This window comes from Cibotium barometz, chromosome 55 (assembly GCF_041138505.1).
Source record: "Cibotium barometz isolate CiBa-2024 chromosome 55, ASM4113850v1, whole genome shotgun sequence".
Lineage (NCBI taxonomy): Eukaryota > Viridiplantae > Streptophyta > Polypodiopsida > Cyatheales > Cibotiaceae > Cibotium > Cibotium barometz.
The window spans coordinates 5,135,001-5,143,361 of record NC_141100.1 but is presented as its reverse complement, the minus strand read 5'-3'; the positions used below and the strand labels follow the sequence as shown (position 1 = coordinate 5,143,361).

General features: G+C 43.2%; 1 pseudogene across 1 annotated transcript; it reads right to left on the bottom strand.

Annotated features, from left to right (window-relative positions):
* Nucleotides 1-247: 247 nt before the first annotated feature.
* LOC147607279 (aquaporin PIP1-2-like) lies at nucleotides 248-2,191 on the bottom strand (annotated as a pseudogene). Its single transcript, XR_015264683.1, has 4 exons — nucleotides 1,765-2,191; nucleotides 1,275-1,570; nucleotides 823-963; nucleotides 248-706 (listed from the first exon to the last, which is right to left on the bottom strand). The product of XR_015264683.1 is annotated as an aquaporin PIP1-2-like (transcript).
* Nucleotides 2,192-8,361: the final 6,170 nt, after the last annotated feature.

Sequence of the window (8,361 nt, the reverse complement as noted above, 5' to 3'; positions counted from 1 at the left end):
CGCCCGCTCGTGAAAGTTTTTGAGCCACGTACAGGGCGGCCGCTCGTGAAAGTTTTTGAGCCACGTAGCTGCGTAGTAATTATGCTTAGTAATTCACAAACTCAAGAGTCCAGACCAAGCAAACCACCATAATTTATAAGGTTGGCCGTGCTTCTCGTGATTTAATTTAACTTTTCTGCATGTTCAACAGGTACTCGACTTTTAAAAAGCTGCTTTTCATTTTAATCAAACGTTCTGCAAGTTCAAGTACTAAATTCTTTCGGGATTAAAGCATTAACAACATACAAGACTTTTGGGAAAGCTCAAGGAGCATACCCGAGCAATGATGATGACGAGAATGGAGATTTGACTGGGTAAAATAAACAAGCAACGAGGTATGTAGTTATTACACATGATAATACAAAGAGGAGGAGAAGAAAACAAAAGGTTTGGGCTAACATAAACAGCTTAAGAGGGAGCATTGGAGCATCAGCACCAATTCTCTTATGCTTCACTCAACTCGCACACAGGGGAGGGACAAAGAGAGAGAGAGAGAGAGAGAGAGGGGAGCTAAAATGGGCTGAGGCTTTGATTAGGAGCTTCTAATTAAGCACCAAGCTTTTAATTAGGCACCCTCGCGGGTCTTAAAGGGCAGGGCGCGGATGACTATCACGTGATAGGCACACGCCAGGCTCGCGCCGATGAAGGGTCCAACCCAGAAAATCCACTGCACAACAAGAGGAAAATCACACAATTTAGAGCGCATTTTTTCTAGCATTATATTTCTCTTATAGTTTTTTTTTGCTCAAGAGGTGTATATTGAAGAAGGGTTTTCCTTCTTACATGGTCGTCCCAGGCTTGCTTCCTGTTGTAGATGATAGCAGCTCCCAAGCTCCTAGCAGGGTTGATTCCGGTGCCAGTGATGGGAATGGTTGCAAGATGCACAAGAAAGACTGCGAAGCCAATGGGAAGAGGGGCAAGCAGCTGCACACGCATGATACACACATTTTTACACATTCAAAATCAGCGTAACTTGGCACACTTACAACTCATGATGAATATCATAACATGTGGGGTAGTAAACTTGTGGCCTATACCCACAAGGAACAGCAATTTGCACTTCAGATGACTTAATTTTGCAAAATCCTTAAAAACCTTTTCAAGTTTTAGGATGACCCTTCAATTGAACCTCTGTGTGTGTGTGTGTGTGTGTGTGAGAGAGAGAGAGAGAGAGAGAGAGAGAGAGAGTGTGTGTGCGTGCGTGTGACCAGACCCTACACACAAGGCATACTCACCGGCACGTGCGAGTCCCTTGCGCTGCGCTTGGCGTCGGTGGCAGAGAAGACGGTATACACAAGAACGAAGGTGCCCACGATTTCGGCGCCCAAGCCATCCCCTTTGGTGTAGCCGTGATTCACCACATTGGCGCCGCCGCCGTTGGCCTCGTAGAAGTGCGGCTGGAAGCCCTTTACAATCCCAGCCCCGCAGATGGCTCCCAGACACTGCATGATGATGTAGTAGAGCGTGCGCGGAAGGGACACCTTGCGAGCCAAGAACAAGCCCCAAGTGACTGCAGGGTTGATGTGCCCGCCTGTGTGAAGCGTGCAAAAACAGCTTCCATTTGTTAGGAGCCCTTCATCATGACAAACTAAGTAGTTAATCTAAGGATCCAAGACACAATTAACACGTTCTACAGCACGCTGCACACTTGACACTAAAATGAGCACAACTAACACGTTCTAGAGTACGCTTAGTTCTTGGATCATGAAATCAGGATGTAATCACCTGAAATTCCTGCTGTGCAGTAAACGAGAGCAAAGATCATGCCTCCAAACGCCCATGGCAATCCCTTGAATCCCTACTCCTGGGCAGGGATTTGCCGTAGTGGCAGTGCCATGCTTGTAACCCATCACAGTTTGGATGGTTATATACAGGAAGAGCAAGGTAGCAAAGAATTCGGCAATTCCTGCTCTCCAAAAGACCAAGAGGTAAACTCGGACGGCTCAATCAAAGGGGTGGCGGGTGGCTCTGTGTAGTCTCTTGTCTGGGCAGCTGTTCCCAAGGGCTGGCGCTCGTTAAATTTGTTGGCGCCCAGCCTCACATCTTCATCCTTGGATTCCATGGCGGCCTGATTCTAAAGCTTACAGAAACCTCCTGCAAGAGAAAATATACACACAAACAAGTCAGAAAGAGAGGCAGAGCTCAATCGAAGAGAATTCTAAAGGCAGAGCTCAATGGAAGAGGAGACTAGAGCACGGAGAGAGCTCTGCAGACCTCTTGAAGAGATGAATGAAGACTCAGGAGAGCAGAGAGCACGCTTGCACAGACTGGACGAAGGTGCAAGAGGAGGAACTGATAAAGGTGGGCACTAGGCTGATGGTGGCCAGCAGCTCAGCAACGTGGGACCCGCCTCTACAGCGGACCCCACTGGATAAGCTCAACCTTGTTTGTTGATTAAACCCTAACCAAAGAGATGTTTTTATACATAATGATTCATTATTGCTTTAATTTAGACATCCTACGTGGACAACCACATCACACGAGACAAGCATAAAAAAAGGGGGAAAAAAAAACACTAGGGTTTAACAGTTCGAAGTGTCTCCCCATGGACCTTCCTCATGGGGTCTTGTAACCACACTTTTTTTTAATATATTCCTCTGTTTTAACTTAAAAAAAACACTCCATTTAACGTTGAAGTACTCCATCAGATTAAACGTTGAAATATGAGACTTGAATGCTTGAAAGATAAAAGATTCCCTTCTACGACACGCAAGTTCGGACAAACTAGCTTTTCCACATAGGATACCAACTGTAATATGGTATTTTAATTTACAACGTATATTTCTTCCGTATGTATTTAATTTACAACGTATATTTATCTACTGTCTAGCTACGGCAGAGAGAGAGCGTTGTCGTGGCTCGTGAGGTTTCGCTTTTTCAGCTTTTCAGCGGGCTGAGCAACCTCCTCCTGAAGAATCCAGAGACAACGCTGCCAGGTGTCTGTGGGCACGGATTTCTTTGCGGTTGCAACCCCTGTACTATCTATCTACAGTCTAGACTCTAGAGGCTCTCTTTTAAAAATTCACAATCTCAAGTGAGATTTATTTTTTAAAAGGAAACACTATAACTTAGTCATAATCGTGTTATATTAGAGTCATAAATCCCAGTTTGCTTTGATTCCGATTGATCCGGAAAAATATCCTTTTCGAGCAACATCCCTCCTCAACACCCTCTCTTTCTAGTAGTCTCTCTCCTCCTCTCAACGTCCTTTTAGAGCCCGTGCAGGGCGCTCCATCATGGCCTTTCTCGAATCTCAATAATCAAACAAGCGTAACGTGCTTCCACCGCCTACCATCGCCACCGTCCACGGCCCTACCCTCAGGAATTTCTTATTACTACCTTTGAGCTTTGGGTACCCTACTCGACCGCACAGCTAGAGTCTTGTAACAGTGCTGGAAAAAAGGGTTTTTTCCCCTTAAAATCAAAGACAATGCTTATAGGCTTAACCGGCATTTTGATTGAACATCACTAGAAATCGTACAAATTTCGGGGTTTAACTAAAATGTACACATTTTAACTTTCTAATGTCTCGAAATTTTAGCCGAAAAAATTACACTACACTACAAACAGGGTTATGTGAACATTGCCTTGTAAGTTCCCTAGTGTGGCCCCATTTATCCACATCATCCACCCTATTTTTACTTCACCATTGATAGCACCTACAATGACCCCTTCATAGATAATTCACCCATCTTGCAAAAGGTGCAAGGGCACTTCAAGTGCAATTTACACAAAGTTCATTTTCTCAAGTTGAAATTTTAGCCAGAAAAAATTACAAACAGGGTTCTGTGAACATTGCTTCCCTAGTGTGGCCCCATTTATCCACATCATCCACCCTATTTTTACTTCACCATTGATAGCACCTACAATGACCCCTCCATAGATAATTCACCCATCTTGCAAAAGGTGCAAAGGCACATCAAGTGCAATTTACACAAAGTTCATTTTCTCGAGTTTTAGGGTTGTTCCCACGCATCTTGGGGTGGGCAAGTGGAAGGCAATTGGCTAGCCACTAGCCATGGGGTTGCCAAACACAAGGTGACCTCTAGCTGCCCCCCAACACCAGGGTTGCACAGCTCAGAGCTATGTCTCTCACTAGGGAGGAGTAGGGGCTAGAGGGTTGTGTCCCACGCAAGTATAAGGGAGTTTCAATTGTCTCTTCTATTTTTCAATAACCCTACTAGAAGGGGCTAGAGGGTTGTGTCCCACGCAAGTATAAGGGAGTTTCAATTGTCTCTTCTATTTTTCAATAACCCTACTAGAGAGTGCTAGGCTATTCTTACGAGGGAAGATGAAAAAGTAACCAATAGAATATATTTATGAACCACACGTTTCACGCAAATCATCATTCCTCCCCGTCCTTGGGATTGTTGGTAGTGCACGGCTCTTAAATGGTTCTCCCTCACCTTGGTTAATTGGGGCCATGCAAGTTGAAGATGACTTTTAACCAATAGAATATATTTATGAACTTTCATATTTTTGTGATCCACGCGTTTCACTCAAATCATCATTCCTCCCCCTCAACCTATGTGCTTGGGATTGTTGGTAGTGCAGGGCTCTTAGATGGTTCTCTCTCGGCCCCAGCTATTTGGGCCATGCAAGTTGAAGATGACTTTAAGCAATAGGATAGATTTATGAACTTGCATATTTTTTTGTGATCCACACATTTCACTCAAATCATCATTTCTCTCCCTCAACCTATGTGCTTGGGATTGTTGGTAGTGCAGGGTTCTTAGATGGTTCTCCCTCAGTCAATTGGGCCATGCAAGTTGAAGATGACTTTAATGCTTGCAAAGTTTTTGCACGCCCATGCTCATAAGCTCCAATCTTGCTAAGTGCATTAGCGAAGATTAAGAAGGAGAAACCCAACTGTGCTGATTTTGGCACAGTTTGGGTTATAGCTTGGTCAAGTTCTTACATCCAAGCTCAATCCAAGAAGGCTAATTTTGGCATAGTTTGGGTTATAGCTTGGCCACGTTCCTTACATCCAAGGAGACTCAGTAAATTTGACTCGTGGGAAGGCCTAGTTATCTTAGGGCTTAGATTTAGCTGTGTCCCGCGGTGTGACTTAGTCGACTTAGAAAAAGAGGTAGCATTTAATGTTCTTTTTCGATTGGATAGCCACTGCTATACTTTCCAAGTCTTGCCTAAAATAGATTTACTTAGCAAGTCGTGCACGGCACTAATGAATCAGAATTGAGCTTTAATGAGGATCACGTGTTTGTTTAGATTATGCTAGTAGTCTGCGTGTAATGTTGTTGTAATATTAGGCTTTTTGGTTGTCCCAGTGACATTTAAGCTTTACTCAATTGCATTGAATGCTCAACTTCAAGTTAAAATCACCCACATCTCCCTTTTTCATCAGTAGGTGGCTACAAGTTGCATTTGTGACTTGTTCAAAAGGCCACCACCTACTAAGGCCAGTGGACAACTAGTTTGTGATACCATGAAACCATGAGAATATCCTTCCAATCGATCATAACTTACAAATGTCGCTTGGTGCTATTTCCACGTTCCAATTGATGAGACATCTTTTTTATTCCCATTGCCATATTATTGCACCCAAGGATGATTTTTGACGGGCTAAGTCACCCTTCAAAATGACAGGTTTAGTAAAAATAATACATGTTTTTTCACAATCATACCTTATTTTTAAATGGCCACTCAAAATAAGTGGCTATATATTATTCAAAATGATGGGTTTAGTAGAAATAATGCATGTTTTTTCACAATTATACCTTCTTTTTGAATGGCCACCGGTTGTATTTTGTGACCAAAATGTCAAAAAACGAGCATGACACCCATCAAAAAACAAAAAAAAGCAACCTTGATTGCACCCAACAAGCAATCCATAAAATTGACTATTAGTTTTGTGACTTTACTCATAAGGTTCAGTAGAGACCTAACTGGAAGAATTTCACTATTGTTGTTGGTTGAGTAGGCTACAAGGAGTTTGTCTCTTGAGACTGGATATCTAAGATGTCTGGAGGAGAGGATCTATTTTCATACGTGGTTTTTTGACATCTGAATTAATTTGGCTTTTTGACATCTAAAATAAAATTTGGCATTGGAAAGATTAATAATATGTGAGATGACGAAGCCCTTCAAAACGTAAAAATGCTATTACGCAGGAACTTTTCGAGTTGTCGAGTGTCATGAATTATTTTATTGTAAACTTGGACGAACCAAATGCTAACTCGGCCATACACGTTACACATCCACCTCAAGGGCGCAGGAACGTGGTGGTGTTTAATTTGTATTTTTAATGGTCTTCAGTGCGCCCACTAACCAAAAGGCTTAGTTGAATCCTCAGGACCACCAATGGCGGTCACACACACGGAGATGCGGTTTCGAGGTTACTCTAACCCATTTATGAGAAAAGCATCCGTCAAAAGCAAAATTGTAGGCAGGCAAGGTGATTGGCCATATGAACGCAGCCCAAACGAACGGCTCGTGGGAATAAGCCCGTTTGTGCTACCCATCCTCATGACTCCCATGATGATCATCTCCACCATGAGCTTCCTCTAGGCTGCTGGCTCATCTAACTTTCCTAGCTTTTGAGTTCATAACAAATTAACTTCCAAAAGAATGCCAGCATGCCAAAGCACATGTGTACACCCTGGCAGTGCGCACTAGGCCGTCATCATCATCAACACCATGTGTGTCGCAGTAGAAAACGCCCTCTCGAAAATAAAGAAGGATGAAAACGTCGCAGTCGGACATAAAGATGGCCCTCAATTTCTTAGGCCTAAAGCAAGCCAGATACGACGCCCAGGCAATGGCCGAGCGCCAAGTGGGTACGTGGCGGCACAGGTGGGGACAGGGGCGGTTGGCGGGACCAAACATTTGTGATCGTTGCCTCCACTTCTGTGGCGGGCGAGCCAGTGGTCCAGATTGCATTGGCGGCCAAGCAGGCCCCACCCCACGCAACCCACATTTGCTGTGTCTGAAAATTCTGTCTTTCCTGTCGCATGTGACTTGTCACGCTGGCTATGGCCCATGACTCACCTCCCTTTCTCCCAACACCACATAGGAGTCAGGACGGCCTTGGCCGGCCCATGCTCAAGCTCGCCACTGCAGCATGATGGAACTTTGTGACGATGAGATTCCATTTCCACTTGGAAGCCTTCGTCTTTCCAGCGTGCACCATGAGCAGTAGTAAGCATTGTGCAACCAGTGCATAATTCATAGACCATTCAAGGATACCGAGGTCAAAGGTCTCAATGAGAAGAAAATTGAAATCTCCCTCTTTGGGAAAAACTGATGTCTCTCTCTCTCTATCTTTGGAGAAACTAGTGGCGAGACCCGTCACCGACGGGCTGAGCTAAGCACACCATTAAAAAAGACAACTTCGTGAAGACACAACCCATCCCCCATCCTCCGGACATTAGAGGTTTGGGTACCATACAGTCATGGACATCTCTCTCTCTCTCTCTCTCTCATGTTTATACACTCACACAAAATCTCTTTGCATATATATACATCGATCACACATATAAACATATATAAAACATATATACATATACACATACATCTACAATGTCTATCCATATATATTTACGTACACAAACATATATGCCTAAATACAGACACATATATATGTTCACATACATATATACATTATATATACGCATTCATACCTATACATCCATATGTACCCATGCATAGAATCAATCAAGTATACATATATGTATATGCATTTCTAACTTATCCGTATGTAAATGCATATATTTGTACCTATATGTGTACATGGTACTCACATACACTACCTATACATATGAACAACATCTAGCTATCTTACGTAGACCACCTATACATATGAACAACATCTATCTGTCTCTAGACATACATAAGTACAAACATAGCATACCTGTGTCTATACACACACACGTACTTATTTACACACTCACACAGCTATACCCGTACCTAGTGGCATGACCCATCCCTAACACGCAAGAGTATCCTTGCATGCATAAAAACAAAAGGCTCGTTCATGAGGACCATTTTGGGCCTCATGTTCCTCCTCAACTTGCCAACCTACATATATACACACCATACTTGCCAGTGGCCACATATATCCATGTAGAAGCTCCTAAAGCACTTACATGTGTGTGTGTGTGTGTGTGAGAGAGAGAGAGAGAGAGAGAGAGAGAGAGCACACTTCTTCATTATTTAAATGTACGTATGTATACACATATATATTCTCTTCAAACTCTTGTGGGTATAAACAGCATAATTGTAACTACTACATGTGTACGTGTGTGTTTCAATTTGTACATATGGGTGCTTTCCCTTCAGTGTGTGTACATGTGTGTTTAAATA